Below are 18,867 nucleotides of genomic sequence, written 5' to 3'. Positions count from 1 at the left end.
ATCCCGAACTCCCAATCCTTCCCTCCCCCTTGGCAACTACAAGTCTGTTCTCTATATCTGCGTAACCAAATAAAGTAGAAAGGTAAATTCTTCATTCCTTTTACTCGCCAGGATTAACTACTCCCCAGAATTAACAGCTATATGCAGACATAGATATATAATCATATACCGCACATGTTTATAGACATATACAGAGTTTTCTTTGTTCAAAAATGGGAATTAAGCTATATATAATGTTCTGCAACCTGCTTTATTCACATGACATATCATGGACATATTTTCAGGGTGTGACATTTTGAATGTCAGTGTTTACATTAAATTGTATTTTTTCTTTAAGTATATTCTTTTAAAATGTTTATGATGTTTTCATATAGGCATTTAATGTATTGATATAAAATATTACATGTATTATAAAATATTTTATATATACACAGATACAAAAAAAGTCCTGTATATGCACTGCCCTTAAAATAAAGGAATACTGTCAGTACCATTAAAGAACTAAGTCTATTTATTCTCTTTCCAGTCTCATTTCCTTTTCTGTCCCTAGAGGTAAGTACCATTCTGAATTTTATGTTATGAGTTATCGTTTATGATATTGAGTGATATTATCTTTTTAAAGTTTCCAGTCAATGACTATTTATATATATACAGTACTGCTGTGAACATTCTCCTATGTGACTCTCAGTACTCATGTATGAGAGTTTCTTCTGAGTGCATTCTTGAGGTGGAATTGTTGGGTCATAGAAAATGTGCAGGTTCAATGTTGCTCAATAATACTATATTGTTTTCTAGAGTGACTGTTCCAACATTCTATATTTAAGAAGGCTATTTTATTAGCACTGAATTACTTTTTTAAAAAAATAGTACTTGATTGTAACATAGTTAATCATTAGAAAATTTGTTAGCTTATAAAAATGTGATCTATAGAAAACCTTTCAGGAACACTAGTATTACTTGTATTACTTTTTAATAGCCAGTTATGATTAAAACTTTGCAAAATAACTTGCTAATGTTTTGATTATGACTTCATTATACTATATTGTGTTTAGTTTAGGTGTGCTATTTAACATATTCCAGAAGAACAACAATAAGCATATTATAATCTGTTTATATAGTTATACCTTGTTTGATTGTTACATGTATTACTTCCTGATTGTTACATGTATCTGTGACCGCCCATTAGCTTCCTCTGGACATTTTTTTTTTTTTAAATGGTATGTGTTCTAGCTAAACAGTGCCTACAACACTGCCACCTCACACCCACAAGTGTTAATACAGGTGTAAATGTGAGGTGGGTACAGGGACCGTAAATACCTGACAGATTTTATTTGGTATATTTTATCTGAAATCTATTTAATATTAAACATCTATGAAATATGAATAATAGCAAAAATGAACTCTTTTACTGTTTCACATTTATTGTACTTGGGTTTCTTTTCCTCTTGAAATAAATTCTCAGTTACCATTTTATACTTATATACAAGAAAATATTTGGTGTTTAACAACTCGTTTCTTTTATTATACTTATTTCTAAATTACTTATCATAAAATATAAAGAAGTTCTTGACTAGACTGTTATTTTAGACCCCTTTATTTTGCCCTCCCCTACTAATTGTATAATCTTTTACCTCATATTTCAAAACATCAAAATTCCTCCTTTCCATCCTTCATCAAAACCATATCTGGCAGATCTGGGAGAAATTAAACCGGGTGTGCCCCAAACCTGCAAACATTTTCTTACTAATGAAATCTGAGAACATTGAACTTCAAAGGCACATGTGACCACGGAGCATCAGGACTTTTGTTTCTGGATAGAATTGTGTTTTTTGAGGGGTCCTGTAGCAAAGGGCAGGGATGCTGTGACCGAGCGAGTCTTGCTCCAGCAACTGCATCCCCTCTGCCTGAATGACCAGTTTTGGAAGGAGCCTGCAGACGTGACTGTCAGTATCTGAGGTTTCAGGTTGTGTTTTAGGGTAGGACCTCACTGCCCAGCTCCAGCCAGCTGTACCCAAAAGTAAATGTTTGGGGGCAATCACTCTTATTTATTGTAGTCAACATAAAAGTAGCTGGGCAAGTGACACCTAGAAGAAAATAAGATGACAAAAAAAAAAAAAAAGTGTGCAAAGACTCATTTCGTCACTCACGGTTTTTTGCATTTGCGAATGTAAGTAGTTTTTGAAGTTCTCTTGGGACCTACATTCCTACAACAGCATAAAGCCAAACGTGGATTTCAAAAAAGGTCCCTAAGGGGCTTTCGTTAATTGCAAAATCAGTGCAGAGGTCCCTCGCTTCTCTCACGTACTCTTATCCCAAGTGGTGGTGGCGGTGGAGAGCGCTTGGGTAGCACGCGAGCTCTTTTGTTCCTCCTCCGCAAAGTGGAGGTGGTGTGGCCCGAGGCTTTGCGGGATAGCGTCCACCGCGGAGTTCAAGTCTAGGTCCGCCAGCGCTGAGCCCCCGGAGGGAGGAGGGGGCGGGCTCAGGGAGTCCCTCCTTCGGGGGCGGGGCCAAGGGCTTCTTCGCTGCCCGGCCCTGCAGAGCGGAGGTCTGCAGGCTCCAGTTTAGTAAAGCGCATGCAAACCCGGCCAGAAGCCACCGCACTTATCAGCAGATCTCATGATTGTTTGGTAAAGGCTCTGCGGGTCTACACAGGTCACATCCCTCGGAACTCCGCGACTCCACGTCGGAGCCAGCCCTCGGCCCCCCTGCAGTCGGACGGTTACAGCCGCGGGAGACCTGGAGGCGGTGGCAGCGGCCCAGGAATTAGCAGCAGCGCCCGGGTAAGTCTGGGCATGTGTTTATCTCTCCGTGTGCCCAACTTTCTGATTACCGGTCTGCCTGTCCTACACCCAGGGCCTCTGTGATTCTACATTTATTTTCCTTAATCGGGATAGATAAAATATTTCATGGGATTCCAAGGCTTTCTTTTCATCCGTTTACTTTTGAATGGTTTTCACTTGTTTTATCCCACTGCTGCCTGTTACCAAACAGCATGAATGAATGATGCAATCCTACATAGGGGAGTCATCAGTACAAGAGTAGGAAAATCTCCAGAATTTAGAGTTGCAGTGTCTGCCTTCATCAACTTGTTTACCATTAGAATTAGAATTTTAAATATGTACTTACCAGATACATTGTTGTAAAGGTAGAGCTTCAAGCTGGGAATTAAATAAATAATTCTTCTATTCATTAAACTTATGTACTATGTTTTCTTTATATGTGACTTGCACGTTGTGTTTACTCTTTAAATATTTGACTGACCGGTATTGGAATGAGGATCAGGGAAGAAAAATTAAACCCAGGATTTCTATATGTTATTACAACTGCCTGGTGTGTTTGCAATATAATGATCATAGTCCTGTCACTTTCATGTTGGGAAACAAAGTAGTCCAGACGTTTTAAGTTTTCAGTTTATTTGATACATGCCTAATAACTTTTTTAAGCTAACGTTTTATTGATGTATAATTTAATGCAATAATATGCACCCATTTTACGTGTACATTTTGATGAATTTTGACAATGTTGTACACACTTATAATCACCACCACAATAAAACACTTCCATCACCCTTAAGTTTCCTAGGGCCTCTTTGCAGTCAGATCCCCCCACTCCTAGCCCTACTGGCCTGATTTTTGTCATAATAGCATTTGTTTGTATTTTCTAGGGTTTCATATAAACAGAATCATATTGTACGTACTCTTTTGTGTCTGGCTTCTTCTGGTCAGTATAATGTTTTCTATATTTATTCATGTTACAGCATCATTAGTAATTCATATCTTTTTATTGCCGAGTAGTGTTCTATTCTAGGGATGTAACACACTGTGTTTATCCATTTATCTGTTGGTGGTCATTCTAGTTTTGGGCTATCATGAATAAAGCTGCTTTGAATATGTTTTTTGTTTTCTTGTTTTTTTACATACATTTATTTATTTATTTATTTATTTATTTATTTATTTATTTATTGGCCACACCGCACGGCACGTGGGATCTTAGTTCCCCGACCATGGATCAAACCCATGCCCCCTGCATTGGAAGTGTGGAATCTTCACCACTGGACCACCAGGGAAGTCCCATCCCTTAGCTGCTTCTTTTTTTTTTAATATCTACTTTTAATTAATTAATTAATTTTTGCCTGTGTTGGGTCTTCCTTGCTGCTCGCGGACTTTCTCTAGTTGCAGCGAGTGGGCGCTACTCTTTGTTGCGATGCGCGGGCTTCTCATTGCGGTGGCTTCTCTTGTTGAGGAGCACAGGGCTCTAGGCACTCGGGCTTCGGTAGTTGTGGTTCACGGGCTTAGTTGCTCCGCGGCATGTGGGATCTTCCCAGACCAGGGCTCGAACCCATGTCCCCTGCATTGGCAGGCGGATTCTTTTTTTTTGTTTTTTTAAATTTTAATGCACATACTTTTATAATTCTTTATTTATTTATTTTATTTTTGGCTGTGTTGGGTCTTCGTTTCTGTACGAGGGCTTTCTCCAGTTGCGGCAAGCGGGGGCCACTCTTCATCGCGGTCCGCGGGCCTCTCACTATCGCGGCCTCTCCTGTTGCGGAACACAGGCTCCAGACGCGCAGGCTCAGTAGTTGTGGCTCACGGGCCCGGTTGCTCCGCGGCATGTGGGATCTTCCCAGACCAGGGCTCGAACCCGTGTCCCCTGCATTGGCAGGCAGATTCTCAACCACTGCGCCACCAGGGAAGCCCCGGCAGGCGGATTCTTAACCACTGCACCACCAGGGAAGTCCCCTGAATATGTTTTCATTTCACTTGAATAAATCTCCAGGAGTGGGATTGCTGACTCTTACGGTAGATAAATGTTTAATTTCGTAAGGAACTGCCAAACTGTTTTCCAAAGTGGTTGTACCATTTTACATCCCCACCAGAAATGTATAAGAGTTCCAGTTGTTCCATGTCCTCACCAATACATGGTATTGTCAGTCTTTTTTATTTTTGTTATTCTTCTTTTGAGTTTATTTGCACATCTTTTTTGAAATGTCTATTGCTTATATTTTAATGGATTGTTTGTTTTATTGAGTTGTAAGAGTTCTTTATTCTAGATACAAGTCCTCTATCAAATATATGTATTGTGAATATTTTCTCCCATTCTGTGACTTGCCTTTTTTTCCCTTTCTTTCTCCCCCCACCACCCCCCATAATGGTGTCTTTTGAAAAGCAGAAGTTTTTAATTTTGATGAAGTCCAATTTATCACTTTTTTCCTTTTATTATTCATGCTATTTGGGGTTTATTTGAGAAAATTTTGCCTACCTTAAGGTTGTTCTATTAGTGTCTATTGCTGCGTAATAAATTATCCCAAAACTCAGCAGCTTAAAATGACAAACGTTTATTTTCTCACTTTCTGTGGGTCAGAAATCTGGGAGCAGCTTAGCTGGGTGGTTCTGGTTTAGGGTCTCTTAAGAGGTTGCAGTTGGCCAAGGTCAACTTATCTGAACACTTTATTGGGGGAGGATCTGCTTCCTAGAGCACTCACCTGGTTATTGGCAGGATTCAGTTCCTTGAGGGTTGTTGGACTGAGGTCCTCAGTTCCTCACTGGCTGTTTGCTGGACGTCCCCTCAGTTCTGCCACATGGGCCTCTCATTGGGCAGCTACCAACATGGTAGCTGCCTTCCCCCAGAGCAAGGAGTGGGGGTGCTGGGGCAAGATGGAAGCCACATTCCTTTTTCTTTTCTTTTTTTGAGATTAACTCACTTTATTTTATTATTTTATTTTATTTTTTGGCCTCACTGTGTGGCTTGCAGGATCTTAGTTCCCCGACCAGGGATTGAACCGAGGTCCCAGCAGTGAAAGTGCCGAGTCCTAACCACTGGACTGCCAGGGAATTCCCGGAGATTAACTCACTTTAAAAAACCCACTTTTATAATATTTTCTAATTAGAAATAATTATGGATTCCCAGAAGGCTGCAAAGAAATATACAGGGAAATCTCATGCATTCCTCCTTCCCCCATGTCCCTTCCCCCGAAGACAACAGCCCAAGGAACTGACACTGGCACAATCCATAGAGCTTGTTCAGACCTCACAGTTATACACACACTCATTTGTGTCAGTCTAATTTTGCAAGTGATATCCTATCACCTCTGCCTCACTCTATTCACTGGAAGAGAGTCACTATACCCAGCTCACTCTCAAGGGTAGGGGGTTACAGATGGGTTGGGATAGCAGGAAGTCGGTTCACTAGGTTTTTTGGATTTTTTGTTTTTTGGCCTCACTGTGTGGCTTGTGGGATCTTAGTTCCCTGACCAGGGATGGAACCCAGGCCCCCCTGCAGTGGAAGCACAGAGTCCTAAACATTGGACCACCAGGGAATTCCCACTAGGGGCCATTTTAGAGGCTGCCTACCACAGGTGTGCAATTTTCCTCCTGTGTTTTAGAAGTCTTATAGTTTTAGCTTTTGTGTTTAGGTCTTGATTCATTTGGAGTTAATTTTTGGCATTGGACTACAAGTTAGGGAAGAATATACATTTCAAGATTTCTATATTTTATTAAAACTACCAGGTAGGATTTCAATATAATAACAATCAGAGTCTTGTCATTTTCATGCTGGTGAAACAAGGGACGTCTTAAATTTTCACATGATCTAATATATGCCCAATTTAAAAAAAAAAAAAGGCCAGTAGCAAAGTATGAATTCTAAATTAGAAAAGAAATAGAGCGGGCCTTTATAATTAAACCAATGGATCAAAGGAGAAAGAATAAACTCTATTAAAGAAGCAAATTGGAAATATTCCTTTTCTTGTCCTGCCATTCCGGGCAGTGGGTTCTCCTTAAGAACAGCAGCTTCCGGGGAGGGTCGCTAGGGTGCAGCTCTCGCGGGCCTGCAGGGGAGTGGGATTCAGAACACCTGCAGAAGCCAGTCATGCTCAGCAGAGTGGGAAAGAAACGCTAGACTTGCATGCTCAGGTACGAAGCTTTGAGTACACTTTGTACTCTTCCTTCTTCACGGGAGTATTATGCTGTGTGACTCCGCTGAGAGAAGGGTACACCGAACCCTTTCTGAGTTCAGTGAGGACCGTATTCGAACCTTCCAAATGATTTATTTCCATTCTGGCTTCCTTCCTTTGTCAACCTCTACTTTGCTTTTTCTTGCCGATTGTTCTTAACTATTTCTTTGTATCTCTTTTTTTCTTCTGAGATTTAGCACCTTTATCCACTTTTTTTTTTTTTTTTTTGCTGCTTTGGGTCTTCGTTGCTGCGTGCAGGCTTCCTCTAGTTGCGGCGAGCGGGGGCTACTCTTCGTTGCGGTGCATGGGCTTCTCATTGCAGTGGCTTGTTGTGGAGCACGGGCTCTAGGCGTGTACGCTTCAGTAGTTGTGGCTTGAGGGGGTCTAGAGCGCAGGCTCAGTAGTAGTGGCGCACGGCCTTAGTTGCTCCGCGGCATGTGGGGTCTTCCCGGACCAGGGCTCGAACCTGTGTCCCCTGCATTGGCAGGTGGATTCTTAACCACTGCGCCACGAGGGAAGTCCCTATCCACTTCTATTTACAGTTTAAATGATGAGGATTATAATTTGAAATTGTTGGCTTCGTTCCCTTGTTATTGGGCAGCAGGACTCCCCTCTGACTGTTCTTGGAATGTTGTTGACTTTCCTCATTTTGAAGACAGCAGGGACCATTTTGTAGAGCCTGTAATGGACCTGTGTTGGCTTCTCTGTATTTGTATTGTGTTTTCCCAGTAGATCCTCTTTCCCTTTCTCTCTCTTTCTTTGAGCCTTGCTAATCAGGTGTAGGTGATTTCCTATCAGACTCGAAGCTTTTGCAGAATTAAAGCCACAGAAGAGTGTTTCTTCCTCTGCGTGCTTCAAGGAGACAGAAGTGAAGGGTTTCCCAGGGGAAGCGGTCTTAGGAGACTTTGCAGCTGACCCTCCTTTGTACCGGTCCTGCTAGGAGGGACAGTGAAGCTAGACGGTCTCCTCTTTCTTCTGCTGTGTCTGGACCTTGATGTTCATGTCCTTGTTTTTTTCTAGGCTCTTGCTCTTGCAGAACTCACAAGATCTCTCTTAAAGAAATCTGTAGTCAGAACTTTATGCTGTGTTTTTATTCAGGAAAGAAGCAGGAAGAGAAGAGTATTGTCTCCTAGGAATCCAGCCCTGGAGAAACGTGAGTCCAATTTGTCTTCTGTTTTCATTGTCATTGTTGTATATTTATCAGTTAACAGTTTAATATTCACTGAATAAAAAAAAATTTCCTGCTGTAACCTATGTGGCATGCTTAAAAATCTCAGGTTCCCCAAAGAATAGCTGTTCTTTTTTATCATAAAATATACTATAATGCATTGACCAGAAACCATAGTCCTAGTTGCAGGAAGGCTCTTTGACGCTCCTCTGATTCAGAAACCTCTCAGCCTCCACTGGGCATTGTTTCACTGCTTGGAGGGCCCCAAACAGACTCACCCCGAAGACCAAAGCCACCCCAGGTGACGCCCGTCTAAGCCCAGGAAGCTTTGCTCTGTCGGCTTCCTCAACCTCTGTACCAGCTTATATTTGTTCTTACACAGGTGAAGGTAAGAGGTCAATCCCAGCAAAAGGGGAAGTTGGTGAAGGTGATCTTAGATGCCTCTTGCGAGATACGTAGATGGAAAAGTTGGGAGAGAGTTTGGATGAGCAAGTTTTTCTCCTTTTATCTAAAACCAGACCTCCTAAGGTTGGCCATGAAGGAAAATTTGTTTTTGTACTTTTGGAGCTGGGGGTGAGAAGGGGTTGTCAGCTGTGGCTTCTTTACCAGTTGGCCCTCTGCTTCCCCAAGATGGACCTGCTTGAGGTCGGGTGGGCAGGAGTCCTGTCCTGAGACACAGAAGGCAGTGGTCCAGTGGTCGGGACCAGGCCTGGGAGCTGCCATGTCTAAGCACAGACCTTTCCACCAGGATTTCTTCCACCCTCGTCCTGTCCCCCTTCCTTGCAAGGGCCAGATGTGAGGGATCCAGAGTCCATTCTCCAGCAACGATTTTTCTAATGTACACAATTCACTTTGAAGCAACTGAACTTACTCAGCAGATTTCCCCTCTGTCCCCTGGAGCTATGAGAATTTTGACTTTGTATGAATCATGAGTCACTCCTGGTGGAGACAATGAAAAAAAGAGGGAACCGGAAGTGAACAAGGAGGCAGAGCATTTTACAGTGTGGGTTGGGAAGCGCTAAAGGAAGCTGAATTTGTTCTGCAGTCTAAGCACGGGATTGAAACCCATGTAAGCTGAGGGGTGGAGGGCATATCCCCTGGCACGAGCATTTAGTGGGCAAAGTTAAGGTCATATAATCCAGCTCCATCTGCTAGGGAGAGCATGAAGAAAGAATCAGTCTTCCATGTAGCTTCAATGTAATGTTTGTGTATGGCTGTTAGCATAACTGGCACCATCATGGACCCTTACAGTTTCTCCTGTCCTTCCGCTGACCCTACCCAGGACTGTACTGTGCAGTGACTCACTTCTCTGTCATCAAGGGCTTTGTAGTTAACAGACATTGTTTAATAATCATTAGGACCAGGTAGCCTCTATGCTCTGTTAGTCCCCAAACAATGATGAAACCCTCCCCTGATGTATTCCCGGCACCCACGAGACTACTTACCCATTCATAAATCTTGGCTTGGGAGTGCACGCCCTGTTTCCAAGCACCTACTCCCAAGCACTATAAAATTGTCCCAATGGCCCCTGGGTGGTGGGAAGTGCAGCTGCGAATGCTTCTGGATTGTTATCCACCCAATCCAGATCCCACCCTCTGAGTAAGTTACCTGTGATAAACTGATCCATTGATTATACAGAGCTGCCTGCCTCATTTATCGGTCTCAAGATGCCTTCTCAGTTTGGTGGGCACTTTTCGTTCCCTCTGTCCTCCAATAGTTTGTCTCCAAAATCCTGTCTTTGGAATCAAAATCTGTCTTTGTAACCACAGTGCAACCCAGGATGCCGGTGTCAGCAATTCTGAGTCATAAGTCAGGACTAATGTTCATCTGGGTCTGTGAAAATCAGTCCTCACTTTATTTGAGGAAATGTACATTTCCTTTCATATTTGAGGCTCATGATCTGGTTGAAGCTATTGCTGATATCAGTGGCTGGAAAGAGGCTAAAGGTGCTGGCTTTTCAAACGTGAGCAATAATGATTTGTCTGATCATCCCAACGAGACTGGGAACCTCTTAAAGATGGTGCCCATTCTGCATTTCCCAGGACTTGTGCTAGGCACAGAGAGGCACTGTGGATTGGCTTCATCTACTTACATCTTTGAGGCTTCAGGAGCCTGTCAGTCATTCTCAGGAGTCTTGCCCATTCTCTGTTATTTGTATTGTCTCCTGTACATTCTTTTTCTTTTTTTAAAATTTTTAAATTTTATTTTATTTATTTTTTTATACAGCAGGTTCTTATTAGTCATCAGTTTTATACACATCAGTGTATACATGTCAATCCCAATCACCCGATTCATCACACCATCATCCCCACCCCCCCGCGGCTTTCCCCGCTTGGTGTCCATACGTTTGTTCTCTACATCTGTGTCTCAACTTCTGCCCTGCAAACTGGTTCATCTGTACCATTTTTCTAGGTTCCACATACATGCGTTAATATACGTTATTTGTTTTTCTCTTTCTGACTTCACTCTGTATGACAGTCTCTAGATCCATCCACGTCTCAACAAATGACCCAATTTCATTCCTTTTTATGGTTGAGTAATATTCCATTGTATATATGTACCACATCTTCCTTATCCATTCGTCTGTCTATGGGCATTTAGGTTACTTCCATAACCTGGCTATTGTAAATAGTGCTGCAGTGAACATTGGGGTGCATGTGTCTTTTTGAATTATGGTTTTCTCTGGGTATATGCCCAGTAGTGGGATTGCTGGATCATATGGTAGTTCTATTTTTAGTTTTTTAAGGAACCTCCATACTGTTCTCCATAGTGGCTGTATCAATTTACATTCCCACCAACAGTGCAAGAGGGTTCCCTTTTCTCCACACCCTCTCCATCATTTGTTATTCGTAGATTGTCTGATGATGCCCATTCTGACTGGTGTGAGATGATACCTCATTGTAGTTTTAATTTGCATTTCTCTAATAATTAGTGATGTTGAGCAGCTTTTCATGTGCTACTTGGCCATCTGTATGTCTTCTTTGGAGAAATGTCTATTTGGGTCTTCTGCCCATTTTTGGATTGGGTTGTTTGTTTCTTTAATATTGAGCTGCATGAGATGTTTATATATTTTGGAGATTAATCCTTTGTCCATTGATTCGTTTGCAAATATTTTCTCCCATTCTGAGGGTTGTCTTTTCATCTTGTTTATGGTTTCCTTTGCTGTGCAAAAGCTTTTAAGTTTCATTAGGTCCCATTTGTTTATTTTTGTTTTTATTTCCATTACTCTGGGAGGTGGATCAAAAAAGATCTTGCTGTGATTTATGTCAAAGAGTGTTCTTCCTAGGTTTTCCTCTAAGAGTTTTATAGTGTCCAGTCTTACATTTAGGCCTCTAATCCATTTTGAGTTTATTTTTGTGTATGGTGTTAGGGAGTGTTCTAATTTCATTCTTTTACATGTAGCTGTCCAGTTTTCCCAGCACCACTTATTGAAGAGACTGTCTTTTCTCCATTGTATATCCTTGCCTCCTTTGTCATAGATTAGTTGACCATAGGTGTGTGGGTTTATCTCTGGGCTTTCTATCTTGTTCCATTGATCTATGTTTCTGTTTTTGTGCCAGTACCATATTGTCTTGATTACTGTAGCTTTGTAGTATAGTCTGAAGTCAGGGAGTCTGATTCCTCCAGCTCCATTTTTTTCCCTCAAGACTGCTTTGGCTATTCGGGGTCTTTTGTGTCTCCATACAAATTTTAAGATTTTTTGTTCTAGTTCCGTAAAAAATGCCATTGGTAATTTGATAGGGATTGCATTGAATCTGTAGATTGCTTTTGGTAGTATAGTCATTTTCACAATATTGATTCTTCCAATCCAAGAACATGGTATATCTCTCCATCTGTTGGTATCGTCTTTAATTTCTTACATCAGTGTCTTATAGTTTTCTGCATACAGGTCTTTTGTCTCCCTAGGTAGGTTTATTCCTAGGTATTTTATTCTTTTTGTTGCAGTGGTAAATGGGAGTGTTTCCTTAATTTCTTTTTCAGATTTTTCATCATTAGTGTATAGGAATGCAAGAGATTTCTTGCATTAATTTTGTATCCTGCAACTTTACCAAATTCATTGATTAGCTCTAGTAGTTTTCTGATGGCATTTTTAGGATTCTCTATGTATAGTATCATGTCATCTGCAAACAGTGACAGTTTTACTTCTTCTTTTCCAATTTGTATTCCTTTTATTCCTTTTTCTTCTCTGATTGCCGTGGCTAGGACTTCCAAAACTATGTTGAATAACAGTGGTGAGAGTGGACATCCTTGTCTTGTTCCTGATCTTAGAGGAAATTCTTTCAGTTTTTCACCATTGAGAATGATGTTTGCTGTGGGTTTGTTGTATATGACCTTTATTATGTCGAGGTAGGTTCCATCTGTGCCCACTTTCTGGAGAGTTTTTATCATAAATGGATGTTGAATTTTGTCAAAAGCTTTTTCGGCATCTATTGAGTTGATCATATGGTTTTTATTCTTCAATTTGTTAATATGGTGTATCACATTGATTGATTTGTGTATATTGAAGAATCCTTGCATCCCTGGGATAAATCCCACTTGATCATGGTGTATGATCCTTTTAATGTGTTGTTGGATTCTGTTTGCTAGTATTTTGTTGAGGATTTTTGCATCTATATTCATCAGTGATATTGGTCTGTAATTTTCTTTTTTTGTAGTATCTTTGTCTGGTTTTGGTATCAGGGTGATGGTGGCCTCATAGAATGAGTTTAGGAGTGTTCCTTCCTCTGCAATTTTTTGGAAGAGTTTGAGAAGGATGGGTGTTAGCTCTTCTCTAAATGTTTGATAGAATTCACCTGTGACGCCATCTGGTTCTGGACTTTTGTTTGTTGGAAGATTTTTAATCACAGCTTCAATTTCATTACTTGTGATTAGTCTGTTCATATTTTCTATTTCTTCCTGGTTCAGTCTTGGAAGGTTATACCTTTCTAAGAACTTGTCCATTTCTTCCAGGTTGTCCATTTTATTGGCATAGAGTTGCTTGTAGTAGTCTCTTAGGATGCTTTGTATTTCTGTGGTGTCTGTTGTAACTTCTCCTTTTTCATTTCTAATTTTATTGATTTGAGTCCTCTCCCTCTTTTTCTTGATGAGTCTGGCTAATGGTTTATCAATTTTGTTTATCTTCTCAAAGAACCAGCTTTTAGTTTTATTGATCTTTGCTATTGTTTTCTTTGTTTCTATTTCATTTATTTCTGCTCTGATCTTTATGATTTCTTTCCTTCTGCTCACTTTGGGTTTTGTTTGTTCTTCTTTCTCTAGTTTCTTTAGATGTAAGGTTAGATTGTTTATTTGAGACTTTTCTTGTTTCTCACGGTAGGCTTGTATAGCTATAAACTTCCCTCTTAGAGCTGCTTTTGCTGCATCCCATAGGTTTTGGATCGTCGTGTTTTCATTATCATTTGTCTCTAGGTATTTTTTGATTTCCTCTTTGATTTCTTCAGTGATCTCTTGGTTATTTAGTAACATATTGTTTAGCCTCCATGTGTTTGTGTTTTTTACGTTTTTTTCCCTTTAATTCATTTCTAATCTCATAGCGTTGTGGTCAGAAAAGATGCTTGATATGATTTCAATTTTCTTAAATTTACTGAGGCTTGATTGGTGACCCAAGATGTGATCTATCCTGGAGAATGTTCCGTGCGCACTTGAGAAGAAAGTGTAATCTGCTGTTTTTGGATGGAATGTCCTATAAATGTCAATTAAATCTATCTGGTCTATTGTGTCATTTAAAGCTTCTGTTTCCTTGTTTATTTTCATTTTGGATGATCTGTCCATTGGTGTAAGTGAGGTGTTAAATTCCCCCACTATTATTGTGTTACTGTCGATTTCCTCTTTTATAGCTGTTAGCAGTTGCCTTATGTATTGAGGTGCTCCTATGTTGGTTGCATATATATTTATAATTGTTATATCTTCTTCTTGGATTGATCCCTTGATCATTATGTAGTGTCCTTCCTTGTCTCTTGTAACATTCTTTATTTTAAAGTCTATTTTATCTGATATGAGTATTGCTACTCCAGCTTTCTTTTGATTTCCATTTGCATAGAATATCTTTTTCCATCCCCTCAGTTTCAGTCTGTATGTGTCCCTAGCTCTGAAGTGGGTCTCTTGTATACCGCATATATATGGGTCTTGTTTTTGTATCCATTCAGCAAGCCTGTGTCTTTTGGTTGGAGCATTTAATCCATTCACATTTAAGTTAATTATTGATATGTATGTTCCTATGACCATTTTCTTAATTGTTTTGTTTTTGTAGGTCCTTTTCTTCTCTTGTGTTTCCCACTTAGAGAAGTTCCTTTAGCATTTGTTGTAGAGCTGGTTTGGTGGTGCTGAATTCTCTTAGCTTTTGCTTGTCTGTAAAGCTTTTGATTTCTCCGTTGAATCTGAATGAGATCCTTGCCGGGTAGAGTGATCTTGGTTGTAGGTTCTTCCCTTTCATCACTTTAAGTATATCATACCACTCCCTTATGGCTTGTAGAGTTTCTGCTGAGAAATCAGCTGTTAACCTTATGGGAGTTCCCTTGTATGTTATTTGTCGTTTTTCCCTTGCTGCTTTCAGTAATTTTTCTTTGTCTTTAATTTTTGCCAATTTGATTACTATGTGTCTCGGCGTGTTTCTCCTTGGGTTTATCCTGTATGGGACTCTCTGCGCTTCCTGGACTTGGGTGGCTATTTCCTTTCCCATGTTAGGGAAGTTTTCGACTATAATCTCTTCAAATATTTTCTCGGGTCCTTTCTCTCTCTCTTCTCCTTCTGGGACTCCTATAATGCGAATGTTGTTGCGTTTAATGTTGTCCCAGAGGTCTCTTAGGCTGTCTTCATTTCTTTTCATTCTTTTTTCTTTATTCTGTTCCGCAGCAGTGAATTCCACCATTCTGTCTTCCAGGTCACATATCCGTTCTTCTGCCTCAGTTATTCTGCTATTGATTCCTTCTAGTGTAGTTTTCATTTCAGTTATTGTATTGTTCATCTCTGTTTGTCTGTTCTTTAATTCTTCTAGGTCTTTGTTAAACATTTCTTGCATCTTCTCGATCTTTGCCTCCATTCTTTTTCCGAGGTCCTGGATCATCTTCACTATCATTATTCTGAATTCTGTTTCTGGAAGGTTGCCTATCTCCACTTCATTTAGTTGTTTTTCTGGGGTTTTATCTTGTTCTTCATCTGGTACATAGCCCTCTGCCTTTTCATCTTGTCTATCTTTCTGTGAATGTCGCCTCCTGTACATTCTTATAAGGTTCTTTAGCCCATTCCATTTATCTCATTTTAGGTCCTCTAAGATCATTTGTTTGTCTGTTGCTGGCTTTCTCTCCATTTACAAATGGCTCATTCTCCATGCTCAGTGGAACTGCACTGCATTAAGCACTGCTTCTTTGCTGATAGACTTCTGTCTTCTAGGCTTTTATAGTGAGCCTGCTTAGCCATGTAATATTAGGTTAATTCCCGCTGGACCAGAGCCAAATGGGTGTTTCTGAGGCACAGACAGTGGGATATGGAGCTCCTTGGAGTTCGCTGGCTTGGTGGGAATTTGACAATTTATGAAACTTGTTTCTATCTGCTGGTCTCCCAAAGAATGGGCAGACTTTCTTCTTTCACTATTTCTCTAATAATTAGCAATGTTGAGAATCTTTTCACCTGCCTGTTGGCCATATGTATGTCTTCTTTGGAGGACAGTCTGAATTCTTGCTGAAAGTCTTTGACATTTCCTGGGTCCACATTACTCTTTCTTTCTTTCTTTCTTTCTTCCTTCCTTCCTTCCTTCCTTCCTTCCTTCCTTCCTTCCTTCCTTCCTCCCTCCCTCCCTCCTTCCCTCCCTCCCTCCTCCCTCCCTCCCTTTCTTTCTTTCGCTGTGTTGGGTTTTCATTGATGCGCGCAGGGTTTCTCTAGTTGCATCATTGCAGTGCATGGGCTTCTCATTGTGGTGGCTTCTCTTGTTGTGGAGCACGGGTTCTAGGCACACGGGCTCAGTAGTTGCGGCACACAGGCTTAGTTGCTCCCGTGGCGTGTGGCATCTTCCTGGACCAGGGGTCAAACCCATGTCCCCTGCATTGGCAGGCAGATTCTTAACCACTGCGCCACCAGGGAAGTCCCCACGTTACGTTCTTAACAATGTCTAACCTTATTTAATTCTGCTTAATTTATCCACCTCTTTTATGTTGTCTCTGTGCATTTGAGACCCAAGTTTCAGTTCTTTGGCCATCATTTAGGAGCTGTATGACCTTGGGTAAAGCATTTAACTTCCTTATACCTCTATTAGTTAATCTGTGAAATGGATGTATTAATATTGTTCCTGCAGAAAGGCATAGGACTAGCCCCAGATAATGGCTTTGAGTTTCCTTCCAACTTCAGAATATATGATATTGATTCTGTTTCTCTGTTATAGTCATCATTGCTTGTTAAGGATTTTAATTTTAGGGTAATAGCACACTAAATTGGAATTGTTTTATTGAGAATAGTAATCTACTCGATTCTGTGTTCTCACTTACTGCTTAGATTCAACTCTAATTCATGAAACATTTAATTTTAGTACCCACTGTGCTGGAAACAGAAAGATAATTCAGTCAAGGTCCCTACCCTGAAGGAACTCACATTCTAGGAAGGGAATGGGAGTGATTAATTAATTCTCTGAGGGGGTTATGAAGGAGCTAGTACAGGGAAAATAATTTAATCTGAACCTTGAAGAATAAATAGGGATTTTCCCATTAGACATGAGTAATTAGGTAATTTCAGGCAGAGGGAACAGCATCTGCAAAGGTACAGAGAACTAAAAAATCATGACATGTTTAAGGAGCAAGAAGTCCTCTGTATTCCTTGAGCATAAGGTGTGGGTGTGTGTATGTGAGTGTATGTGGGGGGAGAAGAGCAATGGGGAATAGATTGGTGAAATAGGATTCAAATCATGAACGGCATAAATGAATAACAGAGACGTTTTGTTAATTTATAAGCTAATGATGAGGACTGGATGAGCAAGGGCATCATGAGGTCTGATGTGATTAACCTGATTTGATTCTTCAGGCAGGCACAGCAGTATAGTTAAAATTTAAGTGCAAATGACTATGATAAAAAAAAAGTCTTTACCTTTAAAAAATACATACTGAAATATTTTTGTATGAAATGATATGATTTGCTTTGAGATAAATCAGATTTATCTCAAAGGTGGAAGTGTGTGGGTGTGAGATTGCGATTTGTAATAAACATATATTTGGTCCTGTCCCATTTCTGGCACAGAGCTCCTAAAACCCTTGGAATTTCCTGTGATGAGAAGGATAAAGATGTCTCTTATGTTAATGAGGTGACTTTTGGACCCACCTAAGGATGGGGGCTGTTTGCCATGAGAGCCAACCATGTGATTAGAGGGTTGGAACTTTTGGTCCCACTGCCCTGACCTCTGGGGAGGCAAGAGAGGCCGGAGGCTGAGCTTAGTCACCAATGACCAATGATTTAATCAATTATGCCCTCGTAATGAGTCCTCCATAAAAACCGAAAAGGACGGGGTTCGAAGAACTTCTAGGTTGGTGAACACATGGAAATTTGGGGAGAACGGCATGCCTGGAGAGGGCATGGAAGCTCCATGCCCCTTTCCACATACCTTGCCGTGTACATTTCTTTCATCTGCTGTTCCTGAGTTATATCCTTTTAGAATAAATCTAGTAAAGTTCTGTGAGTCACTCTAACAAATTAATCAAACCCAAGGAGGGGGTTGTTGGAACCTCCAGTCTATAGCCGGTCAGTCAGAAGCACAGGTGATAATCTGGACTTGTGGACTTGTGACTGGCATCTGAAATGTGTGTGTGTGTGTGTGTGTGTGTGTGTGTCGGGGGTGGAGTGGGGTCAGTCTTGTGGGACTGAACCCTTGAACTGTGGAATCTGATGCTCTTCCTATGGGTAGATAGTGTCGGAATTGAGTTGAAATGTAGGATACCCTGCTGGTGTCCGAGAATTGCTTGGTAGTGTGGGAGCACTACCCCCACAATGTTGGAATTGGGGTGCAGAATCCTTTATAGTGGGGTTGATGAAGCAAGATTTGCTATGATTGTTGAAGCAGGATGATAAATACATGGAGTTCATGTATTCATACTTTCTATTTTTGTATGCATTTGAAATTTGCCACAATAAAAAGTTAAAAAAATGGTTAGTTGTGGGTATGTAATTCACAATTTTATCATTTATTTATTCATTCAACCTTCAGAATTAATTGAGCATCTACTCAAAAGAGGTTCAAAACAATAGGTGTTTTGGAAAATTTTGGATCTTAGTATAAAGAGCTTGCAATCCAAGAGTGGAGGTGCTATGCACATAAATCAATTTAAGATAAGTTGGAATATTATGAATTCCATATCTTAAAAAAACAGATCTACATGAAGTACTGTGGAAGTTCTGGGGAGAGATTTTTTTCCAGCTCAGGGGAATCAGGGAAGACTTAATAGTGAAGATGGCATTTGAGCTTTATTCATTCACTTAATTCAACAGATATTACTGAGTCCTACTGTGTGCCAAATACTGTTCTCAGTCCTAAGGATCCAGCAGTGAACAAAGCTGATAAAGATCCTACTCTTGTGAAATTTATATCCTAATGGGAACAGATAGACAACACATAATAAACATAAGTTTTATAGTGTGTTAGAAGATGAGAGATGTTACAGAAAAAAGAAGTAGGGCATCGTGAGAGAGGTTAGTAATGTTGGGGGTAAGGTTAGGGAGGGAGGGTTACAGTGGTAAACAGGGTGGTCAGGTTGACATTTGGGCAAACTCTTGCCAA

General features: G+C 40.5%; 1 protein-coding gene across 2 annotated transcripts in view; it reads left to right on the top strand.

Annotated features, from left to right (window-relative positions):
• Positions 1 to 2,537: 2,537 nt before the first annotated feature.
• The window catches only part of PSPH (phosphoserine phosphatase), a 24,975-nt gene continuing 8,645 nt past the window's right edge, over positions 2,538 to 18,867 (top strand). The window contains exons 1-2 of one of the 2 annotated variants that reach the window (XM_061208813.1): positions 2,538 to 2,780; positions 8,051 to 8,105. The gene's annotated coding sequence lies outside the window, so the exon portion shown is untranslated. The remainder of the gene's footprint in view (positions 2,781 to 8,050; positions 8,106 to 18,867) is intronic. The other variant, XM_061208814.1, reaches the window with a different exon arrangement.

Source organism: Eubalaena glacialis, chromosome 13 (genome assembly GCF_028564815.1).
Source record: "Eubalaena glacialis isolate mEubGla1 chromosome 13, mEubGla1.1.hap2.+ XY, whole genome shotgun sequence".
Taxonomy (NCBI): domain Eukaryota; kingdom Metazoa; phylum Chordata; class Mammalia; order Artiodactyla; family Balaenidae; genus Eubalaena; species Eubalaena glacialis.
Note: the sequence above shows the minus strand (reverse complement) of the source record. Positions and strands in the feature narration are given on the sequence as shown.